Source organism: Pleurodeles waltl, chromosome 6, assembly GCF_031143425.1.
Source record: "Pleurodeles waltl isolate 20211129_DDA chromosome 6, aPleWal1.hap1.20221129, whole genome shotgun sequence".
NCBI lineage: Eukaryota > Metazoa > Chordata > Amphibia > Caudata > Salamandridae > Pleurodeles > Pleurodeles waltl.
The window spans coordinates 1289204600-1289229434 of record NC_090445.1 but is presented as its reverse complement, the minus strand read 5'-3'; positions in this window follow the sequence as shown (position 1 = coordinate 1289229434).

Below are 24835 nucleotides of genomic sequence, written 5' to 3'. Positions count from 1 at the left end.
TGAGAACCATTAGCTACTTTTTCAACAGATGGGGCACTTATGGCCTTATCCTGTACTCTAAGCATGTTAATTAACAGTTCTAAGGAAGGATTCTTCCCGACACTCAAACCTCTCTCTATGCAGAGACTCCTTGCTCCTTTCCAGCTAAGGTGATCATATGCAAGTTTGGACAGATCAACATTTTGGCCTGTGCCAGACATTTTTAGAGAGAGTTAAAGTGATAGTAAAGATAAAAAGTTTGTCAGAGCTTTTAGAAAGACAGAGAAAAAAACTTTTAAAACTTTTTAGAACTTTTTAGAAAGTTAGAAGTACTTTTCAGCACTTAGAAAAGAGTGAAAAGAGGAAATGCAAAACTTTTTGGCTATGTGTATATACACTGACCTTGTTTTGTATATTTTTCTCTTATGAAAAGTACAATGACAAGAGTGGTAAGTAGTCTCAAAGCACTTATCCCACCGCTGCACAACCAATGTAGGAGGCTGGACTGGCTTGTAGTGAGTACCAAGGGGTACTTGCACCTTGCACCAGGCCCAGGTATCCCTTATTAGTGTATCGGGTGTCTAGCAGCTTAGGCTGATAGATAATGGTAGCTTAGCAGAGCAGCTTAGGCTGAACTAGGAGACGTGTGAAGCTACTACAGTACCACCTAGTGTCATATGCACAATATCATAAGAAAACACAATACACAGTTATACTAAAAATAAAGGTACTTTATTTTTATGACAATATGCCAAAGTATCTTAGAGTGTACCCTCAGTGAGAGGATAGGAAATATACACAAGATATATATACACAATAGCAAAAATATGCAGTATAGTCTTAGAAAACAGTGCAAACAATGTATAGTTACAATAGGATGCAATGGGGAAACATAGGGATAGGGGCAACACAAACCATATACTCCAAAAGTGGAATGCGAACCACGAATGGACCCCAAACCTATGTGACCTTGTAGAGGGTCGCTGGGACTATTAGAAAATAGTGAGAGTTAGAAAAATAACCCTCCCCAAGACCCTGAAAAGTGAGTGCAAAGTGCACTAAAGTTCCCCTAAGGACAAAGAAGTCGTGTTAGAGGAATAATGCAGGAAAGACACAAACCAACAATGCAACAACTGTGGATTTCCAATCTAGGGTACCTGTGGAACAAGGGGACCAAGTCCAAAAGTCACAAGCAAGTCGGAGATGGGCAGATGCCCAGGAAATGCCAGCTGCGGGTGCAAAGAAGCTTCTACTGGACAGAAGAAGCTGAGGTTTCTGCAGGAACAAAAAGGGCTAGAGACTTTCCCTTTGGTGGACGGATACCTCTTGCCGTGGAGAGTTGTGCAGAAGTGTTTTCCCGCCGAAAGAACGCAAACAAGCCTTGCTAGCTGCAAATCGTGCGGTTAGCGTTTTTGGACGCTGCTGAGGCCCAGGAGGGACCAGGAGGTCGCAAATTGGACCAGCAGAGAGAGGGGACGTGGAGCAAGACAAGGAGCCCTCTCTAAAGCCAGTAGCACCCGGAGAAGTGCCAGGAACAGGCACTACGAGGATGAGTGAAATGGTGCTCGCCGAAGTTGCACAAAGGAGTCCCACGTCGCCGGAGACCAACTTAGAAAGTCGTGCAATGCAGGTTAGAGTGCCGTGGACCCAGGCTTGGCTGTGCACAAAGGATTTCCACCGGAAGTGCACAGGGGCCGGAGTAGCTGCAAAAGTTGCGGTTCCCAACAATGCAGCCCAGCGAGGTGAGGCAAGGACTTACCTCCACCAAACTTGGACTGAAGAGTCACTGGACTTTGGGGGTCACTTGGACAGAGTCGCTGGATTCGAGGGACCTCGCTCGTCATGCTGAGAGGAGACCCAAGGGACCGGTAATGCAGCTTTTTGGTGCCTGCGGTTGCAGGGGGAAGATTCCGTCGATCCACGGGAGATTTCTTCGGAGCTTCTGGTGCAGAGAGGAGGCAGACTACCCCCACAGCATGCACAAGCAGGAAAACAGTCAAGAAGGCGGCAGGATCAGCGTTACAGAGTTGCAGTAGGTGTCTTTGCTACTATGTTGCAGGTTTGCAGGCTTCCAGCGCGGTCAGCAGTCGATTCCTTATCAGAAGGTGAAGAGAGAGATGCAGAGGAACTCGGCTGAGCTCATGCATTCGTTATCTAAAGTTTCCCCAGAGACAGAGACCCTAAATAGCCAGAAAAGAGGGTTTGGCTACCTAGGAGAGAGGATAGGCTACTAACACCTGAAGGAGCCTATCAGAAGGAGTCTCTGACGTCACCTGGTGGCACTGGCCACTCAGAGCAGTCCAGTGTGCCAGCAGCACCTCTGTTTCCAAGATGGCAGAGGTCTGGAGCACACTGGAGGAGCTCTGGACACCTCCCAGGGGAGGTGCAGGTCAGGGGAGTGGTCACTCCCCTTTCCTTTGTCCAGTTTCGCGCCAGAGCAGGGCTAATGGGTCCCCTGAACCGGTGTAGACTGGCTTATGCAGAATTGGGCACATCTGTGCCCAAGAAAGCATTTCCAGAGGCTGGGGGAGGCTACTCCTCCCCTGCCTTCACACCATTTTCCAAAGGGAGAGGGTGTCACACCCTCTCTCAGAGGAAGTTCTTTGTTCTGCCATCCTGGGCCAGGTCTGGCTGGACCCCAGGAGGGCATATGCCTGTCTGAGGGGTTGGCAGCAGCAGCAGCTGCAGTGAAACCCCAGGAAGGGCAGTTTGGCAGTACCAGGGTCTGTGCTACAGACCACTGGGATCATGGGATTGTGCCAACTATGCCAGGATAGCATCGAGGGGGCAATTCCATTATCATAGACATGTTACATGGCCATATTCAGAGTTACCATTGTGAAGCTACATATAGGTAGTGACCTATATGTAGTGCACGCGTGTAATGGTGTCCCCGCACTCACAAAGTCCGGGGAATTGGCCCTGAACAACGTGGGGGCACCTTGGCTAGTGCCAGGGTGCCCTCACACTAAGTAACTTTGCACCTAACCTTTACCAGGTAAAGGTTAGACATATAGGTGACTTATAAGTTACTTAAGTGCAGTGTAAAATGGCTGTGAAATAACGTGGACGTTATTTCACTCAGGCTGCAGTGGCAGGCCTGTGTAAGAATTGTCAGAGCTCCCTATGGGTGGCAAACGACATGCTGCAGCCCATAGGGATCTCCTGGAACCCCAATACCCTGGGTACCTCAGTACCATATACTAGGGAATTATAAGGGTGTTCCAGTAAGCCAATGTCAATTGGAAAAATTGGTCACTAGCCTGTTAGTGACAATTTGAAAGAAATGAGAGAGCATAACCACTGAGGTTCTGATTAGCAGAGCCTCAGTGAGACAGTTAGGCAGCACACAGGGAACACATACATATAGGCCACAACTTATGAGCACTGGGGTCCTGGCTAGCAGGGTCCCAGTGACACATAACAAACATACTGAAAACATAGGGTTTTCACTATGAGCACTGGGCCCTGGCTGGCAGTATCCCAGTGAGACAGTGAAAACACCCTGACATACACTCACAAACAGGCCAAAAGTGGGGGTAACAAGTCTAGAAAGAGGCTACTTTCTCACACCTGGTCTTGTGAGGGCTCTCTAAAGTGCTGAGAGCCCCCTCTGCCTCCTCAGCCCGAGTTGAGACCCCCGGTCCCTCCTGGTTCCAGGCAGCTCCTCTTTGACACAAACGGTGTACTTGCTTGAACCAAGTCTTGTTGGCGAAATCCAGCTACACAAACAGCCTGCTTCCAACAACTCAACGTGGGACATGTCTTGCACCAAGCAGGAACCGATTGCTATCTTCTTTGGTGCACATCTGTACTTTTCTTCTGACCAGAGAATCCACTTTTGTACCTTCTTCTAGGTTGGCAGGGGCTCCTGTCCTTCCTGGACTCTTCTTCAACTTCTGGACTTGGTCTCCTCTCTCCACAGGTCTTCAGCTCCAGGAATCCATCATTTGTTGCTTGCAGTCTTGCTTGGTTCTTGCATAATCCTTTATCACGAATTGTAGTGTGTCCTGAGGAAACTTGCTGTACTTTACTCCTGCTTTCCTGGGCTCTGGGGTGAGGTACTTTACATACCTTTGGTGTTCTCCTACACTCCCAGCGCCCCTCTACCCACTACACTTTCCTAGGGGGGAATTCGACATTCGCATTCCACTATTTTAGTATATGGTTTGTGTTGCCCCTAGGCCCATTGCAATCTTATTGTATTTTCTACTGTTTGAACTATTCTATGACTGTTTACTTACCTGATTTTGGTTACTAGTGTATATATTGTGTATAATACTTAGCTCCAGAAGGTGTATTGCCTCTAAGATATTTTTGTCCTTGTGTCACTAAAATAAAGTACCTTTATTTTTGGTAACACTGAGTATTGTCTTTTATTGTGTATAAGTACTGTGTAACTATAGTAGTACTGCAGGAGCTTTGCATGTCTTCTAGTTCAACCTATGCTGCTCTGCTACAGCTACCTCTAGACAGTCTAACCCATGTACCCACTACAAACAAGACCACACTCCTACAAGGGACCAGTTTCAAGGTGCCATTCATGCACTGGTGGTAGAATTGTGCAGGACTCCTTCCGCAAGCACCCTGACAATTCTGGATTCTGGGAGGGGGGGTCACTCCTGGTGGAGAGGTGCAGAAGCCCAGAAGGAGGGGTAGGAGAGGGAAGCCTTGCCCCTGACCCCGGTCTAACCTGAGGGTACAGATCCTATGTTGGAAGACCACCTGTGGGTTGACATCGCTGCACTGGAGGGAGAACTGTGCAAGACTGCTTCCACAAAAGCCCTGACAATTCTGGACTCTGGGGATGCTGCTCCTGGGGTGAGGGTACAGAGCCCCAGAGGAGAGGACCAGTGTCAGGCTTCCATCCCTGACCTGGTGAAAGGGCCTGTGGCTACCAACCCCACTCTCCAAAGTCACAGTGGTTAGAGAGCACTGAGAGGCCTGGGGCTTGGCTCTCGTCCCTAACAGCTGTCAGTGACCACTGTGGCTTGCTGTCCCGGTGGACAGTGTTGCCCCTGGGGGGACAAGGTGAGGAGAGGGGTCCGCCATGGGCTAGCTTAGTGGGCCCTGAGAGTATGACAGAGGAATCTAACTGGGTTCAAGAAGGCGTAGAACTGGAACAAGCCCCTGCTGTTGCCGGCTGGGGTCCATATTCTATTGCCCTAATCAAGGAAGTCTGCCAAGGTATTGATTGATCTCCTCTGTCTTTAGGCTGATGGGGGGTTGCATTAGTCCTGGTCTTTTTTTGCATGGTCATCCCCAAACTTTCTGCCTCCTTCCTCCTATTTTGTCTGACTTGTTTTTGTTGACTTTAGGACTCTGTGCACTTTACCACTGCTAGCCAGTGCTAAAGTGCATATGCTCTCTGTGTAAATTGTATTGGTGATTGGTTTATCCCTGATTGGCATAACTGATTTACTTGTAATTCCCTAGTAAAGTGAACTAGAGGTGTCCAGGCCCTGTAAATCAAATGCTACTAGTGGGCTTGCACCACTGATTGTGCCACCCACATGAGTAGCCCTTGGACCATGTCTCAGACCTGCCACTAAAGTGTCTGTTTGTGCAGTCTTGCACTGCCAATTCATCCTGGCAAGTGTACCCATTTGCCAGGCCCAAACGTTCCCATTTATTACATGGAAGTCACCCCTAAGGTAGGCCCTAGGTAGCCCTATGGGCAGGGTGCAGTGTATTTAAAAGGTAGGACATGTAGTGGTGTGTTTTACATGTACTGATAGTGAAATACTGCCAAATTTGTTTTTCTCTGTTGCAAGGCCTATCCCTCCAATAGGTTAAATTGGGGGCTGCCTTTAAATATCTTTTAAGTGAAGTTTCCCATTGGGAGCAAATAGAGATTTGGAGTTTGGGGTCTCTGAACTCACAATTCAAAAATACATATTTTGGTAAAATTGTTTTTTAGACTGTCAGTTTGAAAATGCCACTTTTGGAAAGCATTTTCTTGCTTAACCATTCTGTGTCTCCGCCTGCTGTGGAATCCACATCTGGATCAGACTGACAGGTGGGCTGTTTGTGAATTCCTATAGACAGTGACACAAAGGGAGCTGGGGTGTAGCCTGCATATCCTGATGAGTCTCCTGGGTTAGACTGGGGAAGGAGGAGCTGCCACTAACACCTGAAAGGGTTGTGCCTGTCTCACACAAGGCATTCTCCAACCCGCTGGTGTGTGTCTGGGGCCAGGCCTGCATAAGGCAGCATCTTGTGAACAACAAAGTCTTTCCTTTGAAGTTTTCCTACTTCAAAGGCAGAAAGGAGTTTAAGTAGTGGGCCCAAAACCCCAGATTTGTAGATTTACTTCTGGATGAAGAGGAGCCTCTGCCAAGGAGAAGAGCTGGAAGAGAAGTGCTGCCCCTTGCTAGTGAGTGTGCTTTGCTGGGTTGACCTTCAGTTGCTGCTTCTGCCTTTGACAGGACAAAGACTGGACTTTGCTGTGTTTTCCTGCTTGTGAAGTGTCTCCAAAGGCTTGGACTAAGCTTGCCTCATGTTCTGAAGTCCCAGGGTCATCATACTTCCTCTGCCAGCACCTGGGCTATCTTGCTGAGACTCCTACCCTGCCAAGCGGTGCCTAATCCAGTCCCTAGGTCCTTGAAAGGAGAAGCTGGTAGAACCAAGAATGAAACCAAAGCGCAGAAGCTGTGCGGGAGAAAAATCCACACACCACCTGCTTTGCGGCTGAGAAAATCAACGCACCACCTGCATCAGAGCTGTAAAAATCAATTACACACCTTCTTGTGGCTGCCAAAATAGATGCATCACCCATGCAGCGCAGCTCTTCACCACCCTGCGACGGGATTTCGCATGCATCATCAATGGGCATCAAAACCACAGTTAACCTGCGTGGATTCAAGGTTGTCCATCTGGAAATCGACGCATCACTCTTCTGCAGTAGAGAAAAATGATGCATTACCAACCAGACCCGAGAAGAAAGGACACACAGCCTTGCTTGAGAGTAAGAAATTGACACATCACTGACTTTTTGGATGCACTCTCAGATGTGCAGCTTTATTTTTTATGAAAAGCAGCTACTTTGTGTGGAAACAATGTATTCATTGATTTCTATTGATTAAGAATCTTTTTATTTTAAAATGTCACAACTTTGCTTGTGTATGTTGGTTTTTTGTTGTTTTGGTCTTGTTTGATTTAGATAAATATTGGCTATTTTTCTAAACTGGTGTAGTGTTTTCACTGTATTACTGTGTGTGTTGGTACAAAGTCAGGTGGAAGCAATTGACGTCTGACAACCTACCAAGGTAAAAGTTGTATGCAGTATATCTGGAAGAAAGTCCATCAGGATTGTCAATGCATCTTCTCCATTCGTTTTCTCTGGTAGACCAATAATTTGAATGTTATCTTGCCTCTGTGATCATCTGAGGCTGTGCATTTCTTTTATTTTTCCAGATTTCATTGCACCAATGTGGAAAATCTTTAAATGTCTTTTCTAATGTGTCCAAGCATGTGTCTGTTTTTACCATTCTCAAACTGAGTGTGGTGAGGTGTGCTTGTATCACCTTCACAAGTTTCCCGATTTCTAAAGTGGATTGCTCTACTCTTAATATGAAAGACTTTATTGACTTCAGTTCAGACATAAGTGAATCTAGTGCCGTACTGGTCATGTTGGAGGGATGACCAAGATCCAAAAATAGAAATTGCCTTGTGGATTTGAATTTGAAGCCCAGCATATATAATGGGCTAATGTAATGACTAGAGAGTCATATTACCCTGTAGGCTTGTTTGGCTTCAAAAATCAAGAGTCTCCAGATTGAATCGGGTTTGTTGGCATGTATGCTCTTGCTGTTTCCACACATTTAGGTAGTGTGCAGTCCCTAATCTGCACCTTTGCACCACGGTCCAGGTAAAGACTACGGTCTGCCGCGCTCTCTGACTCCCAACAGCAGAAGTTGCCTTGCTCCATGCTATCAAACATCGGGCACCTTCAGGAGCAAAGAATCGTTCCCCTAACGGTCTGGCAATTTCAAGGCATTTTTTGAGTTCCAACAAATGATACCTGTCTATCTCTAAGCTCGGCTCGGCTGAATTGTTATAGAGTGTTGCCATCTTCAACGAGGCCAAACTCGCTCCCTTTGTTGAATTGTTGACATAGTAATTTGTTTTTGCACCCATTACAAAGACAGATTCGCCAGCAGACAGAAAGATGCTTCTATATGCTACCATATACAGATTTATTGTGTTTTTTAGAACTTTGTGTGTGCCATTGATGAAGCAGAAAAAGAAGGTTTTGATTTATTAACGCATAAACGTAGTGCTGAAATAGTCATGTGTGACATTAACCGAACTAATAAAGATTGTACGGGGACAAAATGTGCCCTCAGAGTAGTTTGCCATCATTTTTACGCGTGCTTTATATAACGTGGTGTGTTAGAATTGCACTAATCCGACATAATCATAAACGTATGCTACGATTTTGCTTATTTGAAATGCCTTAGCTTAGCATTACTTTAGCGGAGGCTTTGGCCTAGTTGCCTGGTCTCACGGTTTAAATGTTCGTATTTTTCCACTGTGCTATTAAACGTGTATTTCTGCTTGAAGCTGTACTTTTCCACAGAAACTGCTCACATGCTTATCTTAAAGTTGGTGCCAGCATGGCATATTTTCTCTTAAATTCAAGGTCGGCTTGCAGGTGCGGACAATGGAGCCTCTGAGAGTAAGCTAATCGAGAAACAATGTTGCAACTTGTGTACCCATCTCCAAGGATAATGTATGCTTAAGTAAAAGCTTGAGAACTGTCGTTTTTGATTGGTCAATTTGAAGCTAACCTATGAACCCTCCAATGGAGACCCTACTGGACTTGAACTGTTGTCTATAAAACCCAGGTGCACGAGAGGGGAGCTCTCTCTATCTTCGGACATCCCGCCATTTTGACTTCGTAGCTACTATGACCCATTTTGCTGCGACGCCATTTTGAGAGATTTTGATGCTTTCTCTAGTCGAGAGAAAGAGACTTTAATGATTCTTGCCCTAGAGACTTTAACTTTGATTTGTCCCTTTGCATGAAGTAGTAGCCTTAACCTGCCGCCGTGAGGCAATTGCCCCGTTCACCCCTGCCCCTTTGTCCCGACCCATGCTGATCGAGAAACGATACCTGTGAGACGAAGACTTCATTGATTGCTGATTAGAATTGGTAATTATGAAAGGAAATTGTAAAATTGCATTGTGTTTCTTTTAGGTAACCAACTGCTGATTTTGATAAGGACCCTAGCTAGGAGTTTTCTAAATTGATGTTGCCAAATTTGTTTTTGCATGAAGTCCCACATGCTGATGCTAATTTGAGGTTAGATGAGGATTCCATATGTCGCACGATGCAATTGGAGACCTTGTTATGCTGACTAAATGTACGCAATTAGCCCATTGCAGATTATCGTATTAGTGCTTTGCATTGCCACTATCGAATGCCTCGTGATTCAAATGCTACATAGATTACACTTGTTTCGACGTTATGGACAGCTATTAATGTTCATATATGTTTATCATTTGGTGTTGAGACACATTTATATCGTGCTAGCTTTGTTAATATAGGGAAATAAATTCACTAACTTTGCAATAAACTGGTGTGGTTATTCCTGGCTGAAAGGTCAGGGTTCGCCGAAATGTATTCTGGATTAATTGTTAAGTGTTATGTTGTTCAAGGTGTTGCTTATGTTCGTTATTGATTATCTATTTGATGAAGTTGATTGATTAAGAGTACAGAGAGTTCCCACTTAGTCAAAAGATTAATCGACCTAAAGAGCGTCCGAACGCAGGTAAATTGTTACCACGTTCCGCTCTATCAGTAGATGGTAGCAGAGGACGGTTACGTCTTTTGGGACCCTGTACCATTAGAGTACATGGTGTTGAATTAACGGTTACGGATTTGAGGCCTCATTCGAAAAGTTGAATTAGATTTTTTGGATGAAAATAATTGACAAGATGATGATGGGCTAGGTCCACCGCGACTTTCCCAGGATCTCGGAGCTTGCGAATGGAGAGAAAGGAGATGTGGAAACAGCGTTGGCGGTACTAGTGATGGTATGAGTGAAGTTAGGGTTTTGCGCTTGCACAGCTTATTGCCGCAGAGTGTGTGAAAAGGTTGCGAGGGTTTTCTTTTAAGGATAGCGGAGGTGCGACTCCGAGTGTAGAACTAAAGAAGTCGTCGAACTTCATAGAGATAGCGGAGGTGCGGCTCCGAGTGTGAGAGTAGGGAAGTCGTCGAACTTCATGTGCGTCTGGCGCTTTGTGCATAAAAAGGTCCACGTGGTTGTTGTTGTTGAGACGGGCCCTGCGAGGTCAAGAGACTCCGGAGTATGTTGATCCATGTTGTGGTCTGGGCGGTTTAGTAGGTTGATCGGGCGTGGTCAACGAGTGGGTACGTGTGTTAGGGAGTGAAAGAAACTTCGACTTCGGGCTTTGACAAGATTCTAAGTGCACTAGAACAGATCATTGACAAGTTGAGAGTAGGTCTGCGGGTCAGATTTGCTTGCGAATGTGGGGACTGAGAAAGACGGAATAGCGGCCGAGGCTGGTGAAAGAGATCGAATAGTGGCCGAGGTTAGTGAAAAGTCCCTAAGGTCCTGAAGCGATTATGTTACCCTTCCTGTAGTAAACCGACAGATCTGTTTTAGTTTTTGGTAGCTCGCGATACATGCAAAAAGTTGTTACGGGAGGAACTGAGTGAAGGAGGACTAGCCGCGAGGCTTTGTCAGCCGCAGTGTGTGTGAGTGTGACGTCACTAAGAGCCGCGCTGGGATAGGTTGGTTGGAGAGAAGGGTCGCGCACGGATTGGACGCAGTACGTGGCACTCGATTGGAAGGGGAAAGGCAGGTGAAGAGTATTCCGGGAATTAAAGTCACCTATTGATTACAAATTTTGTGGAATAACAGTGAACTATTGATTGTAAAATTTGTGAATTAAAAGACGAGAAAATGAAATTCCTTAAAGCATTTAGGAGCGCGATGAAAGGGGAGTCTTACATCAAAGCGAGCGTAGGAGAGGAGACGCCGCCCGAGGGTACACCAGCTTACATTGTGATGGAAGAAAAGGGGGTAGCTCCGTGCCTTTGGCTAAAGCAATGGCACAAGTGGACAGAGAAACATGGGAGCGTAGCATTCCCGATACATGGGACATTCAATATAAGGGTCCTAGAGAATTTGAGATTCACGATGTATGACATGAAGGTGCCTCCAAGGCCAGCACAGTTTGAGGCTCTAGCCATTTGGGAACTCATGGCTAGACAGCAACAGAAAAACAAGTTCGAAACAAGGATGAGGAAGGTAGAAAAGACACTAGCGGATGCTAGGTGGGATAATGCGCAGAAGGTGTGGAGGTCAGATGTATTGCAGGGAATAAAATTGTTCCCCGCAATTACTAAGGATGAAGAGGAGACAGGTAAGAAAGCTACCTGTAAGACAGACAGGAAGTGTTCCAAGGACAGAGAGGACGAGGAAAAGTTGAGAGAAGAAGAGGAGTTAGAGGATGAGGAATTGATAATGGAGTTGTTGAACGACCGTCCACCACCTTATGCAGAGAATGGACAAGGTCCAAGTACCAGTTCTGCCCCTCCGGCATCGGTACAGAACAGTGAAACGCAGAATCCAGGAGCACCATCGGGATCTAAGGATCCGAGCTTACTGCTCACCCCACAGATACCACAGGTCAGGAGAATGTATCCAGATGTGCCCGTGTTGAAACCAGCAGAAAATTATCAGCCGCAGATGCCAGGGTACTACAACAGTGATAATAGTGGAGGAATGATTCTAGATCCAACCGTAAGGGGCGTACAGAATGGTTACAACCCAACAATGGCACAAGCTGAATCAACTCAGTTTATGATGCCTCAAAAGCAGATGCAGGGAGGAAATGTTCATGCTCAAATGACGGGGAGTCAGATGGGCATGCCGGCAATGATGGCCCATAATATGGGGATGAACATGCCTCAGAATATGGGAAATGGACAAAATCCAGATGCGATATCACTGCCCATTACCGTAGGTCCAGTGGTACCTTTGTATAGTCAGCCTAACTTAGTTATGAGCAGTCAGGGACCAATGCTGCAGAATGGGACAGAAAGAAGGTGCATAGAAAATACTCCAGGGATAACTCCGATAGCGACTCAGCCAACTGGGTCCGGGTCCTTGATGGAGTTTAGTCCCGTATGCGCTCAATCAACACTGGTGAGGTCGAGCCCCCCACTGATAATACCATTAACATCGAACACTGAAAAGTTGCCACAACCATCGATGGCAGTCGATGTGAATGCTACACTGATGGGGGTAAATGCGCAACAGCTGACACAATGGTTCAACAGTTTAAATTCCACACAAAGCTCAGACAGTGGGAAAGGAGACGATTACTTGAGCAGGATGAGGCTGAACATGGAAGCACAAGAATTGGTGGAAGGGAATATGGGTGTGAACAGGTTAGAATCCTACACGGAAGAGGAGTTGAGGTATCTATGTCCAAAGATCACGAAAGAAGTAAACAAGGTACATAAGAGTTTGCAGGAAGTAGCAGACAGGAACGGGATTGACATAGGCAAGACGAAACACTTGAGCAGGAGCTATAGGTTGGATTTTGGGACCACAGATTTTGAACACATGAGATCAGCAGGCATGAAGGCACACCTTAGAGAATTGTTGCAGAGTGCCCAAGTGTGGAGGTGCTTAGACAAGTGGGAAAGCAGATGGGTAAAGAGGAAGGATAAGAGGAGGGACAGTGCCACAGAGCACAATGAGAAAAGACCGCAGAGCAGCGAAACAATAACCATGTTACCAATGAGGGAGACAGCAGGGGGAAAATTAGTACATGTACCATGGCACAGGAGTGATATTCAGTCATTTACAAATGATTTTCCCAAACTGAGGGAGAAGCCGATCGAATGGTATCAACAGACTGATAGGTTTGTGAAGCTTGCAAAATGTCTCTGGGAAGACCTGAACACTTTATTCGAGATTGTGGTTCCGGCAGATTTGTGGGAGGATTGCAAAAGAGCTGTAGGTTGGCCGACAAGTGAACCAGAGAGAGACAGAGAGACAGGTGCACCATCACCTATGGTGATGTGTCTGTACTATAAGGTGATTGAACATTTGAAGACGAAGGTTGCCGCGAAAAATGTGGATTGGCAGAAAATTGATCGAACTGCCCAAGAGGCTAAAGAATCGATTCATAGTTACTATGAGAGGTTGTTGAAGGCGTTCAAGAATTACAGTGGCACGGGAGCAATCGAGGCGAAGGATATGCTTCATTTTGTGTTCAGATTTGTGGAAGGGCTGAGACCAGAGATAAGTCAGATGATAAAATCGCATTTGATCTGCTGGCAGTCGAAACCGATTGATGAAGTCTTGACTTATGCGAAATACTGTAGCGACGAAATTGAGGTGAAACAGAAAAAGCTGAAAGAGAAGGTGATGATGATGCAGCTTAAGGTGGCTCAGACAGGCTTGCAAGGGTTGCCAGGGATGCAAGGGTTCCAACAGCAGGTACCGCAACAGCAGCCGCAGTTGCAGGGAAACATGGTGTTTCAGCAACAGCAGCCGCAGTTGCAAGGAAACATGGCGTTTCAGCCACAGGGCAGAGGCAGAGGTAGAGGAGGTTTTGTGAATAATGGTCCGGATTTGAACACTGTTGTGACAGGTGTGCAGGCAATGAAGAAAGTGATGCCGTGTCACGCGTGCGGAAACATAGGTCATTGGAAACGCGAGTGCCCGATGGTGGTGCAGGAAGGTGCAGGTGCAGGTGTAGGTGTTGGTCAGCAAAACAATGATGTCAATGCATTTCAGACAATGAGAGGACCGAAAATGAGAGGTCCAAACCCAAATTTTCAGACCATAAATCAATTGCAGGGATTACAACCTATGCAGCCGCAGCAGATGCAGATGCCCCGTGTGCAGATGACGCAAATGCAGCCGATGCAACAGCAGTTACCTATGGTACCTAATCAGCAAATGCAAATACCTTTGGCACCAATGAGTCAGCAGCAAGTGATGGTTCCTCCACAGGTAACGGGTCAGGTAATGAGTACGAACGGCACAGTACAACAGTTCCCATTACACAGTGAGAGTGGAATAAACAATGTATGGGAGAGTGAAAGCTCAGAAGAGGAAGGAGATTGTGTGCTTGCGGCATCTCTAGAAGTTGATCAAAGGGGTCCGTACGTAGAGGGAAGAGTAATGGGTCATCGCGTCTCATTTCTGGTTGACACGGGAGCCACACGTTCAACTGTTAAGAGCAGTGAAGTACCAAATTTGCCACTCTCAGGGAGGACAGTTCAAGTGGTGGGAGTAGCAAACAGGCATCTGACGAACCCAATAACAGATCCGATACCAGTCAACATTGGTAACTATCAAGGGGTACATCAGTTTGTGGTATGTGACTCAAGCCCGATTGCACTGTTAGGAAGAGACCTATTGTGCAAATTGGGTTGTTCGATAATGTGCTCGAACGAGGGAATAACAATACAGACGAGCAGTGATGGGGAAGAAGAGGACAGTGTAGAGGGCGATGAAATAGAAACAGTTGACGAAGAGTATCCTCTGATCTGTCTCTTACCAATGATAACTGAAGAAGATATCCCAGCAGAATTACGGGAAACAGTCGGAAAGGAAGTGTGGGACATGACAGGGAAAGAGGTGGGATTGATGAAAGGAGTAGAACCAGTAAAAGTGATGGTAAAGCCCAATGCGATCTTTCCCCAGACCCCACAATACCACATGCCACAAGATACCCTCATGAAAGTTGCCCAACTTATCGACGAGTTCGTGAAGCAGGGAGTACTGAAAGAAGTATTGAGCAGCCCATGTAATTCACCGATAATGGGACTAATGAAGCCAAGTGGGAAAGTCCGACTTGTACAAGATTTGAGAAAAATAAATGACATCATAATCAAGTGCTGCCCTGTCGTACCGAATCCGGCTGTGATAATGTTTCAGATCCCTTGTGAAGCTGAGTGGTTCTCAGTCATCGATTTGTCACAAGCATTCTTTTCTGTGCCTCTTCATGAGGACAGCCAATTCCTCTTTTGTTTCAAATTCCTAGACAGAGTATACAGTTGGTGTCGAATTCCTCAAGGGTTCTCTGAGTCACCGTCGATATTCAATCAAGTCCTAAAGAAAGATTTGGAAGAGTTAGAGTTGCCATTCGAGTCAACCCTAGTACAGTACATTGATGACTTACTGGTTGCATCAAAGACAGAAAGTGGCTGCACAGCCGATACCATTGCTCTGTTGAACCATTTGGGAGAGAATGGACATAAAGTGTCTCCTTCCAAACTGCAGTTCTGTCAGAAGAAAGTGAAATACTTGGGTCACCAGATAGAGAAAGGGTCACGGAAAATAATGAAGGAAAGAATTACCAGTGTACTTCAAATGAGTCCACCAAAGACAAGGAAGGAGGTGAGGAAGTTTTTGGGAATGGTGGGATACTGTCGCCAGTGGATTCCCAACTTTTCGTCTCTAGCAAAGCCTTTACTGAAATTGACCCAGAAGGATGCCTTGGATCAGATTGAACTGAAAGGGGATGAGATGGATGCTTTTGTTGAATTAAAGGAGTGCATGTGTAGGGCTCCAGCTTTAGGTATGCCTGATTACACGAAGCCTTTCACATTGTTTTGTCATGAACGTGATGCATGTTCTTTGTCTGTCTTGACTCAAGCCCATGGTGGCGTAAACAGACCAGTAGCGTATTTTTCAGCTACTCTGGATCCGGTTGCAGCAGCACTCCCAGGGTGTTTGCGCGCCGTAGCAGCAGTTGGTATCAGCCTCACTCAGAGTGAAGGAATAGTGATGGGACACCCAGTAACAGTCATGGTCCCTCACTCAGTTGAGATACTTTTGACCCGCTCCCGAACGCAGCACATGACTGGAGCAAGACTCACAAGGTATGAAACGACTATTCTGGGCTCACCGAATGTGCAGCTGAAAAGGTGCACCACGTTGAACCCAGCTACCTTGCTTCCTGGAGAACATGCTGAAATTGAGAACGCTGAAGACGTCGAGCATGACTGCCTTCAGGTGACTGAATTTTGCACAAAACCCCGACCAGACATCAAGGATACAAAACTTGATGAAAATGACCAAATTCTTTTTGTTGATGGTTCATGTCTAAGAGATGGGGTGGGAATTTTGAAAGCAGGATATGCTGTATGTACTGTAACAGGGGTCTTGGAAGCGGGATGGCTTCAAGGAGTCTATTCTGCACAAGTAGCAGAACTTGTAGCCCTTACTAGAGCATGTCAATTGTCTGCATTGATGAAAGTCACCATTTACACTGATAGCCAATACGGGTTTGGGATTGTGCATGACTTTGGACAACTATGGTCACAGAGAGGTTTCCTGACTTCTTCAGGATCCCCAGTGAAAAATGGGGAGAGAATAAGGGAGTTGTTACATGCCATTCAAGTGCCAGCTGAAGTTGCAGTGGTAAAGTGCAGTGCTCACACGAAAGGACAGGATTATGTGTCTCTGGGAAACGCCTATGCAGATCAAGTCGCAAGATTTTGTGCCTTGAACTGTATATTGTTAAGGGATGATTGGAATACAATAAGTGAACCAGAACTCGAACCAGCTGAAGCATTTGCCTTGAAGGTCGTAGATACAATAGAAGAACTAAAAGCACTACAAAGTAATGTCAGGGAGGATGAAAGAGATTCCTGGATTAAATCACAATGCATAAAGAGACAAGACGAGCTATGGGTTTCACATGAGGGAAAATTTGTTTTGCCAAATAGTCTCTTATCACAGCTTGCGCGGTTCTATCATGGGCAAGCTCACCTAGGGAGAGATGCCATGATAAGATTGTTCAAAACTGATTGGTTTAACCCCAGATTTCGCCAAGCTGCGGAAGCAGTTTGCCATCGATGTGTCACTTGCCAACAGATGAACCCAGGAAAGGGAACAGTTGTGAACGCGAGCCACATTGGTAGGGCAAGCGGTCCTTTTAGTCGTATGCAGATGGACTTCATTGAGATGCCTGTACATGGAGGTTTAAGATATGTGTTGGTGATTGTGTGCATTTTTAGTCATTGGATTGAGGCATACCCCACACGTAGAAACGACAGCCTTACAGTTGCCAAGCTATTATTGAGGGAGTTAATACCACGTTTCGGATTCCCGATCTCTTTAGAATCAGATAGGGGAAGTCACTTCAATAACGAGGTGATGAAGTTACTTTGCGAAGCACTGAACATTGAGCAAAAGCTGCACTGTAGCTATCGCCCTGAAGCATCAGGACTGGTGGAGCAGATGAATGGTACGCTGAAATCGAGAATGGCAAAAATATGTGCATCAACAAATTTGAAATGGCCTGACGCATTGCCCTTAGTGCTAATGTCAATGAGAAACACTCCGGATAGAAAAACTGGATTGTCTCCGCACGAAATTCTCATGGGCAGGGCTATGAGACTTCCTGCAGTTCCCGCAAACATGCTTTTGAATATTACAGATGATATGGTGTTAGACTACTGCAAAGGTCTGGCTGACGTGGTTCGCTCTTTCTCTCACCAGGTGGAAGCGACCACCTTGCCACCGATCCAAGGTCCAGGACACGCCCTGAAAGCAGGTGACTGGGTCGTGATAAAGAAGCACGTGAGGAAGTCGTGTCTGGAACCCCGTTGGAAAGGCCCTTTCCAAGTGATCCTGACGACAACTACCGCTGTGAAGTGCGCGGGGGTTCCCAACTGGATTCACGCCAGTCATACAAAGAAGGTGCTGTGTCCCACAGATGAGGAAGTTGAAGCGCTGAAACTACCAGTGCCTGATAAAACGGTGCCGAGTGCTGGGACAGAACAAAAGCGAACTGAAAGCGAACAAGCAACAGCAGGAGAAAAAGAGATATTATTGGAGAACGAAGAGTCCGACTCACTTGGGGAAGACCAAGGAGAAAGTTCAGACAGCGACGACGAAGCTGCAGGTGACAAAGAACCTGAGGCAGCCGGGGGTAGCAAAAAGCCTGAAGCAGCTGAAGGTGACAAGGAACCCGAAGCAGCTGAAAGTGATACAGAGCCTGAAGAAAGTAACGGTGACGAAGGGCTCGAAGAGAGTGAGAAGGCAGGAGAGCCTGAGCAGAAGGGGGCTTTCCCAGAAACAGACGATACAGAAAAAGAGAAGGAAAACGTGACTGATTCCCCTGAAGGTGGGGACAAAGAAGAGCAGAACGAAAAAGCTCAAACCTCTACAGAAAGGATCGCAGGTCCATCAAACGGACACGGTGCAAAAAGAAGACTAAGTATCTCACCGATAAAAGAAAAGGGTAAAGAAGGTTTGAACGAAGGAGGAAGGCCGAAAGTGAAAGAGAAAAGAAAGGAAGTGACTGTCGTGGAACAATCGTCAAGTGAGGAAAAGGACTTGGCGAAGGAGGAGAGTGCCAGCGAAGCAGAATCAAAGAGAGAAGCAAAATTGAAGAGGAAAAGGATACCAAACAAGAGGTATTCCGGTCCTGAATGGGCATATGCGGTAAATGATGATTGGATTGATGAGTTTGTATCTCTAAGCATCGAGAACGAAGAAGAAGAAGAGATACCAATAGAAAAGAAAAGTTTCATAGACTCTGTTGATTGAAAAGGTAGTGAATGGTATTGCTTGCTGCAATCTAACGTGAGACAAACAACCAGATGAGACATTGCTAAACCGAATTGAGACAAATGCTGCTAACCGATAAGTGACTGGCCTTTTGAAGAAGACGGTGTGAACATTGTGCTCATTCAAGCTTTGTAACTGAATTGCTAAGTAGTTTCATTTATAGGTGCTTCTAGCTCTCTGATTCTATACAGATCATGCCTGGGTACGCTATGCAAAACAATAGAAAGAAGTATTGTAAATACGTTTGTATAGGCTTGGTACTAACATGTGTACTAATAATAATGGCAATTGTGTTTGGAATGCATGGAAAGGGTGAGAATGAGACTATTGCTGCTTCTACTATTGTTCCTGTTACTGTCACTGAACTAACACCATTGAAAAGACTAGCAATGGATGAGAGGCTCTTGCATGATAAGAAAGAGCTTTCGTATAACGTTTTCTATCGCTTATTAACAGAGTATGTTGAGACTATGGATGCGAAAGATTGTTATGTGTGTACACAGATACCGACATCAGTAAAGGAAGGGGTGAGTTATCACCACATGCCTCTTACATACTGGATTACATGTAGTATAGTAATGTCTAGGTTTTATGGTCAAGCTAACATACAGTATTTTTTCTCAAATTATGATGTTACCTTTGCTTATGTTCCTATAATAGCGCAGCTAAGCGAGACTGCAAAATATTGGGATTACAAAATTATGAGGGATTTTTTCGAGCCAATGCAACCTTTTGAAACGGCTCATGCTCATAGGGAGAACCTTACGTGCTCCGTCTCTGCTGTAGAAATAAGCTTTTTAGATCGGACAGATGATAGAAGGGCTCAAATGAAGGCGAAATTAGAAAAAGAACTGCATAAGAGGACTTCGGTAGATAATTATGATTTTGCTGCTATAAAGACACAAGGGAAAATAGCTTTAGATGCTTGGCATGTAGGGAAGTTTTGTATATATCAAGGTGAATCTTACTATGACAATATTTTTGTAGGAGCGAGTGAATGCAAACATACGTTTATTTTTAAGGCCAAATGGACATTCATGATGGACGGACTTGACCCTGTCATTCCAGGGGTGTATTATATTTGTGGGCATAATGCCTATTATCGTCTTCCAAAGGGATGGTGGGGAAGATGTTATTTGGGTATAGTGTTTCCAAAGGTTTATCAACTGGATGACATATCGATGATTGAAAAGACACCTGGATCCCATCGTATCCAGAAAAGAGAGACCGCAGCTGCTGTGGTAGGTGATATATTTGGAGCCATGATTCCTTCATTGGGAGTTGTGCTGAATTCCATCAAAATAAGAAAGTTGTCTACTATAGTGGATAACATGCTGACAAAGTTTTCAGGTGCTATAATCCTGATGGATGCTGAACTTGCAGCGGAAAGAGCTATGACTCTTCAAAATAGGCTTGCTTTAGACATTCTTTTAGCAAAGGATGGAGGCGTTTGCAAAATGATTGGTGCACGTCACTGCTGCACCTATATACCTGATAATAGTGTGAAAATTAAAACTATGCTTGCTAATCTAACAAAAGAAAGCGCGGATTTGAAAGAACTAAAAGAACCAGGAGTGTGGGAGAAGGTTGGAAAGGGACTTGCTTCAGTGGGACATTGGATTGGGGGAATTTGGAATGGAATATTATTGAAAATAATAGAAGGGATATTAATAGTGATAATATGTGTATTTGGAATTTGGGGAATAAAAAGGGGAATAATAATGATTATGGAGAGAATTAAAAGAAGAAAGGAGGAGAAAATAATGAAAAGAATGGCAGAAGAATACAAAGAGCAAACTAGGGGAACTAAAAGGAAAAGGGAGCTGACAGAATTTTAATGGGATAAAATTTGTGGGCTAAATTTGTGTGATGACAAGTAGTCATCAGAGGAGGGATTGATGAAGCAGAAAAAGAAGGTTTTGATTTATTAACGCATAAACGTAGTGCTGAAATAGTCATGTGTGACATTAACCGAACTAATAAAGATTGTACGGGGACAAAATGTGCCCTCAGAGTAGTTTGCCATCATTTATACGCGTGCTTTATATAACGTGGTGTGTTAGAATTGCACTAATCCGACATAATCATAAACGTATGCTACGATTTTGCTTATTTGAAATGCCTTAGCTTAGCATTACTTTAGCGGAGGCTTTGGCCTAGTTGCCTGGTCTCACGGTTTAAATGTTCGTATTTTTCCACTGTGCTATTAAACGTGTATTTCTGCTTGAAGCTGTACTTTTCCACAGAAACTGCTCACATGCTTATCTTAAAGTTGGTGCCAGCATGGCATATTTTCTCTTAAATTCAAGGTCGGCTTGCAGGTGCGGACAATGGAGCCTCTGAGAGTAAGCTAATCGAGAAACAATGTTGCAACTTGTGTACCCATCTCCAAGGATAATGTATGCTTAAGTAAAAGCTTGAGAACTGTCGTTTTTGATTGGTCAATTTGAAGCTAACCTATGAACCCTCCAATGGAGACCCTACTGGACTTGAACTGTTGTCTATAAAACCCAGGTGCACGAGAGGGGAGCTCTCTCTATCTTCGGACATCCCGCCATTTTGACTTCGTAGCTACTATGACCCATTTTGCTGCGACGCCATTTTGAGAGATTTTGATGCTTTCTCTAGTCGAGAGAAAGAGACTTTAATGATTCTTGCCCTAGAGACTTTAACTTTGATTTGTCCCTTTGCATGAAGTAGTAGCCTTAACCTGCCGCCGTGAGGCAATTGCCCCGTTCACCCCTGCCCCTTTGTCCCGACCCATGCTGATCGAGAAACGATACCTGTGAGACGAAGACTTCATTGATTGCTGATTAGAATTGGTAATTATGAAAGGAAATTGTAAAATTGCATTGTGTTTCTTTTAGGTAACCAACTGCTGATTTTGATAAGGACCCTAGCTAGGAGTTTTCTAAATTGATGTTGCCAAATTTGTTTTTGCATGAAGTCCCACATGCTGATGCTAATTTGAGGTTAGATGAGGATTCCATATGTCGCACGATGCAATTGGAGACCTTGTTATGCTGACTAAATGTACGCAATTAGCCCATTGCAGATTATCGTATTAGTGCTTTGCATTGCCACTATCGAATGCCTCGTGATTCAAATGCTACATAGATTACACTTGTTTCGACGTTATGGACAGCTATTAATGTTCATATATGTTTATCATTTGGTGTTGAGACACATTTATATCGTGCTAGCTTTGTTAATATAGGGAAATAAATTCACTAACTTTGCAATAAACTGGTGTGGTTATTCCTGGCTGAAAGGTCAGGGTTCGCCGAAATGTATTCTGGATTAATTGTTAAGTGTTATGTTGTTCAAGGTGTTGCTTATGTTCGTTATTGATTATCTATTTGATGAAGTTGATTGATTAAGAGTACAGAGAGTTCCCACTTAGTCAAAAGATTCATCGACCTAAAGAGCGTCCGAACGCAGGTAAATTGTTACCACGTTCCGCTCTATCACCATGCTTCCAGTCACAAGTGCTAGATTTGAAATACTTTCGTTGATTTTAAAAGCAAGTGGGGAACTGACGGAGATCAATTGACAAGAGTTAGGTTCAAATGAGACATTAATCAACTGCTTTAGGATTTTCTTTTTATAGCTATACCGTATTGTTTTTCTCTCAACCATAAAACTAAACACTATCAATAAAAATATATATTTTTTAATTAATCGAAGTTTGCAAACTCAGTTGTGTGAAACCTACATCAGGAAACAACTTTGCCCTATTATAACCTATTCATATGTCAATCTTTTTCACGTTTGAGTTCATGGAGTTGATTTTGTTCCGTTTTTAGAGGGAATTTAATAGTATCATTGCCTAATGTGCTGTTCATTTTGTATTCCTGAGATTCCTCCATGCTTAATGACAGACTTTTCTCGGATGCTAGTTATAACGGAGTCTCACAGGTAGTGTTGCACTCAGTGTAGGGATGTCGGCCCGGGGCTCTCACATGCATTGCTTCTCTCATTTCCTGGACTAGAAGTTTCAGATTCACAGACACATTTTAATTAGCCTAATTGGGCACCTGCTATGATGAGTCAGACAAGTCTAACATTTAAGCATTTCTCCAAGCAGAGGAAGGCTGGGGGTTCAGATTGACAGTGACAAGCCCACAACAAGTAAACTCTGCTAACTTTATTACATGCAGAGACGTGTATTTCTTTTTGCCCATATCTCCACTAATAGGATTGTTTTGCATTGATTTTATGCACATTGTTGGCAACACACTGGACAGAAAATTGTGTTCTCTACAGCGTGATTCAGTTTAGGTTTGTCTATTTTCTTTTCTGAAGAAAAATAGGTCACCATAATAAAGATGAACCAAAAAAAAATACAGAATAATGAAAAATCAACAGTGGTGAATGAACCCATTAAAAACAAGCCTAGAAGAAAGTCAATAACTGTAAGTGTGTTAGTAACGTCTGATGACGTAGAACTGATTTTGATTAATTGCACTTGTACTGAGCCATCCGGCCACTACGCCACATTGAATGCTTGCACTCATCCCGAGGACTCGGCGTGGCCCAATGGCTTAAATACAGATGCATTAGCCACTCAGGGCTAGTTCAAGTAAGCACTAATCATCTGGTGGCCCGTGTGTGTCTCTCCTACACACAGCAAGGCCTACATGACGCCTGTGTCCAGCTTAGTCGTCGGCCCTCCCCCACTGCATTGGCGATGAGACGGAAGAGCCCCGATGCAGACAGGCAGATGAAGAGGAGAGTGTCTACCTCCCTTACTGACAGCTCTGAGTCAGCCACCGTGGAGCGGTATTAGGGCGCAGGTCTGAGAAGGCTGGGAGCGGTATTGTCGGAGCACCGCATGGCCCCACCCAGTAGCCTGTGCAGTGGTGAGCACGACCCACAGACTTTCCATTTGGAATTCTGCACATCTAAGCCAAGTGCAGGTATGGGGCATTAAGCACACAAGGAGTGCTGAAAAGTAGCAGCGGAGTGGAGAAGCCGGACACAGAGCTAGGAGCCCGTGGCTGATACACCCGTGTAGGAGTGCAGCCGGAGGAAGCAGGCAGACAGTATTTACCGAGGGAGAGGTAAATAGCTCACGCGAAGCAGCGGTGAGTACAGAGACTGAACGAACAGATGATGCTCTTGAGAGAGCGTAGCTTATATAATCTATATTAACCTAAAATGTTTATGAATTAATGCGTGATACTGCCGTATAAAACTGTATTAGTAATTTTGCTTGAACATGTACCTGAAATGTGACCACGGGGAGTGGCCGCCAATTTATATGTAGGCTAATAATAATGATTAAAATGTTTATATTTTGTTCAAATAAGTTTATACTAATGATTGTGTTATTGAATCTGTGCTAAAATCCTTATAGGCCTTAAGTTAGCATGAGCCGGAGCTTAGCTGCCTGGCTCTCATATTAAAGTATTTTTCTATCTTTCAGTGTGCTGACTCACAAAAGGACATGACCCCGTATTTTTTTTCCCCAAACTAGAAGACGAATGTAACCATGTTAGATCCGTTCCCATAGCTTTTCCTTGCTTGCAGAATAAATGTTAAAAACAAAATGAAACAGTGTAGATTAATGTAATGTACAAGGTCATTCAAACCAGTGAAAACAATGAAGTTACTGACCAAAAGATGTGCAAAGAATTACAGAAAGATGAAATCATACCGGACGTACCACCTCTGAAGACGTCAATTATGGAGACCAATCAAAGACTTTTAAAATAATATGGGTTGAAAGTTAGGTGACCTAATGTGTTTTCTGATAGGTTAAAGATAGTGGGGTATAACAAATGTCCAATAAAATGTTGGGGGAATGTACAACTAAAAAGGGATAAAAACCCATGTCACGGGGAGTCATTTAGAATTAGGTAGGGAATGCTATTGATTTTATCCAGAAGTTTTGTCACTCTGCTTGGTGACTTGTTGCTTTACTTAAAACCATTCTCGCCCTTGGATTTGTCCATGTTACACTTTACCTCCTTATGAGGGAAGTGCCCTTTTTGCCCCGGAGCTGAGTTCTGACTGATGACGAATTGACTGATGTCCTGAAGACGAAGACTGAACCTGTGCGCTGACTTAAACTTTGGAGGGTAATTATGACAATGCAATTGTGATTTGTCTGTTTGCTTTTCCTTTCTAGGTACCAACTGCTTACTTTTGACAGAGACCTTAGTTAGATGTTTTCCAAATTAGTGTTCTAAATTGTTTTGCATGAAGCCCAACATGCGAATGCTAATTAGTGGTTAGGACAGGTGTTCACCAAAACTGACGCAAATAGATAA